Source organism: Sardina pilchardus, chromosome 9, assembly GCF_963854185.1.
Source record: "Sardina pilchardus chromosome 9, fSarPil1.1, whole genome shotgun sequence".
Classification (NCBI taxonomy): Eukaryota; Metazoa; Chordata; class Actinopteri; order Clupeiformes; family Clupeidae; genus Sardina; species Sardina pilchardus.
In genome coordinates this window covers 3,155,538-3,159,862 of record NC_085002.1, presented here as the reverse complement: position 1 = coordinate 3,159,862, position 4,325 = coordinate 3,155,538, and positions in this window count along the sequence as shown.

Here is a 4,325-nt window from a genome sequence, read left to right as displayed (position 1 = left end):
TGAGCAGAAAGACAAACAGCAGCGGGATGAGACCTCATCAGACCCAGAACTCTACGGAGCGCTCCGGAACCTTCCTTACCATCTGCACACACACCCATCATCCATACATACTGTACCATCTCCTCCATACATACCCTCTCATCCATACACACCCTCTCCTCCATACACACCCTTCATCCATACACACCCTTCATCCATACACACCCTCTCCTCCATACATACCCTCTCATCCATCCACACCCTTCATCCATACATACCCTTCATCCATACATACATACCTTCTCCTCCATACATACCCTTCATCCACACATACATACCTTCTCCTCCATCCACACCCTTCATCCATACATACCCTCTCATCCATACATACCCTTCATCCATACATACATACCTTCTCCTCCATACTTACCCTTCATCCACACATACATACCATCTCCTCCATATATACCCTCTCATCCATACATACCCCTCATCCATACATACCATCTCCTCCACACACACCCTCTCCTCCATACATACCCTTCATCCATACATACTGTACCCTCTCCTCCTTACATACCCTCTCCTCCACACATACATACCATCTCCTCCATATATACCCTCTCATCCATACATACACACCCTCTCCTCCACACACACCCTCTCCTCCATACACACCCTCTCATCCATACATACACACCCTCTCCTCCATACACACCCTCTCCTCCATACATACCCTCTCATCCATACATACCCTTCATCCACACATACCCTTCATCCATACATACCCTCTCATCCACACATACCCTCTCCTCCACACATACCTTTCATCCATACATACCCTTCTCTCCATGATGGAGACTCCATCTATAGCTCTCTGGAACATGCCTTCCCATCTCCATACATACCCTTCATCCATCCACACCCTCCCCACCACCCATACCCCTCCATATACATCTCCCTCCTCTCTGCCCAGCAACAGATGAGGAGGACTGAATCATGTAATGGGCCCGTAAGTTTGTCAGTGTAATGGGGGAAAACACTGTACAGGAGACCTATTCATCACACACCACCACTACTGGAGAGAGTGGTTCTTAAAGTGCGAGCGTGTGTGAGTGTGAGTGTGTGTGTGTGTGTGTGTGTGTGTGTGTGTGTGTGTGGGTGTGTGTGTGTGTGTGTGTGTGTGTGTGTGTGAGTGTGTTTTTGTGACACACGATGGTCAAAACCTCCCAGAATCCAAAGCAGCTGAATCATTCCTTGACTCAGTTTTTCTCACAATTATTTTGTTCAGACAGTCTTTGCTCTGGCTGCTGTGAAGAGAAAGCCCATGTAAAGTAGCGAGGCTGCTTTGAGTGCGTGTGTGTGTGTGTGTGTGTGTGTGTGTGTGTGTGTGTGTGTGTGTGTGTGTGTGTGTGTGTGTGTGTGTGTGTGTGTGTGTGTGTGTGAGTTTGTATGTCTGTGTGTATGTGTGTGTGTGTGTGTGTGTGTGTGTGTGTGTGTGTGTGTGTGTGTGTGTGTGTGTGTGTGTGTGTGTGTGTGTGTGTAAATCACTCCGCTGTGGGCCTTGAGTCTGGCAGCTCCTCTCCTGGGCATTAAGAGCACTTCAGAAATCAGGAGCTAGACGCAGTAGACAGACAGACAGACAGACAGACAGACAGACAGACAGATAGATAGACTACCTAAGAGAGAGAGAGAGAGAGAGAGGGAGAGTAGAGAGGGAGAGAGAAAGAGAGAGAGAGAGAGAGAGAGAGAGAGAAGGAGAGAGTGGGATTCCTCAGCTGTGTGGTCAGAGTGTCGAGGAGCGCAGTGCAGCTCAGGGTTGGAAACATCCAGAGTCACATGAGAGCTTTCAGAGAAAAACAGATTGTCCATCAAGCACGTACACACACACACACACACACACACACACACACACACACACACACACACACACACACACACAGCATTCACAACACACACACACACACACACACACACACACACACACACACACACACACACACACACACACACTCACACACACACACACACACACACACACACACACAGACACACACACACACACACACACACACACACACACACACACACACACACACACACACACACACACACACACACACACACACACACACACACACGCGCACACCGATACGGCAGCACCTCTAACATGCTACTGACCAAATAAGAATAATAGAGACTGCAGTAAAATAGCTGGAAGAGTGCAGAACACTATCAAGGCCAAATTTCACAATACTACAGAAACTGAAAATAAACTTCCTCTCGGGCCCTGCCCCTGTCCAAAAGCTTTAGCGGGCTCTGCCTTGGACCGTGCTCCAAACCTCCGTCAGGTTCAGGGAGAGCTTGACCTCTCTGGCGGGGAGCGGCTACAATAATTATTCAATATTTCACAAACGGGAGAGATTATGAGACAGACAGCACGGCAGCATCCTTGCAATGCCAAAGCAAAACATGTCTGCAGGCATACTGTATACACAACACACATGCAGAATACACACACACAACACACACACATGCAGAGCACAAACACACAGCGAACATCCTTGCAATGCCAAAGCAAAACATGTCTACAGGCACACCATACACAACACACATCCAGAATACACACACACAACACACACACACATGCAGAGCACAAACACACAGCGAACATCCTTGCAATGCCAAAGCAAAACATGTCTACAGGCACACACTGTATACAGCGTCGGTCACATATTGAAGATGTCAATGTATTGTACATCTTTTGTTTGCGTAACATTGCACATCCAAACAGCTTGCCTTTGGACACGGCCTTCAGTTGGGACCGCTGCAGCACGCCTACAGAGTGGAAGCTGATTGGCTGAATCAACTGAGGGACAGACTGAGAGGAGAAGCTGATTGGCTGAATCAACTGAGGGACAGACTGAGAAGAGAGGCTGATTGGCTGAATCAACTGAGAGGCAGACTGAGAGATTCTGTGTTTTGTAGTTAAACTGTAGACTGGGTAAACCCAGCCGATCTGCCAGCTCAGGATGGAAACCTTCACATATATCTCTTCTGCTTTCTTTCCACATTTGCTGGGACCAATCACAAACTAGCTTATCCAGTAGGCCCAACTGGATTACTGATCTGATTGGTTGGAGGACTGTAAAAGTGTACATTTGAACTATATGCCCACTGACCACATCTCTTGTGCAGTAGAAATGCAGCAAAGACTCCCCAGACTAATGTTCAATCTTAAAAGATTGAGTTAAGTTAAACTATAAAAGGTTAGTGTGGTGATAGCCAGGCTCGTTCAATAGTAAAGAAGAGCAGCTACTCTTCAAGTCATCAACTGACTAGTCATGGCATTCGCCCACCTGTGCTTGCTGAGGTTGGGCCGTATGCACATTGCACAGAGAGGATTAGGTAAGTGAGTGAGTGCTTGCTGAGGGCCACCTACAGTGCTCTACTCTGGAGCTGTTTGAGTCTAAACTGTCTCTGGAGTCACTTAGTTACTCAGTAAATCACTGACAGCATCCATGTCTGAGTCACACAGTTACACACAAAAGACAACTCAGTCAAAAACAAATCACAGTGGCGCGGAAATGTTCAGCATATCCTGTGTATACAGGAGTGAGATCCAAGTGATAAGTGCTCTTTATTTCTTTCTGCACACACAAACACAGACACTGTTGTGTCTCGTCTCCGTTTAGATCTGGTTTCGGATCCTATGCAGACACACACACAAACACACACACTGTTGCGTCTCGTCTGTGTTTAGATGTGGTTTCGGATCCTATGCACACACACAGGTCTTATTTCGTGTTGTTGTCTCAGATGCATAAATCAACTATCATTTACTGCCACAGTCGCATAGTGCATGGGTTTTATAAATGGCCTATTCATGCCTTATGATTTCAGTGTGTGTGAAAGCCATCCAAGTGCTCCAGTCCAGAGGCTCTGGTGTCCTTCCCCTCCCAGATTCACATTCTCTCCATCTCCTTCTCCCGGTCTCAGCCAGAATCAGGGCCTCTGAGTGCTGGAGGAAATTGCCGTATTTAAGAGGCACGGTGGCGTTGGGCCCGATGCTGCACCCAGAGGAAAGATCACATGATGGGCTGATCTAAATCACGTCGCAGGCCGACGAGACGAGACGAGACGAGACGAGACGAGACGAGAGAGCTTCTCAATGAGGCCTGTGTGCCTCTCTCTTCACCCTGAGCCGCAGATCTCCATCTGAGCTGAGGGACGCTCGAGGTGACAATACACGTAGGAGTGCAACCACTTTCCAACAGCCAGTAACTGGAGCTCTGAGAGCCGTCGTGGCTGTTCCATTTCAGTACAATACGCATCAGTGACTGAGA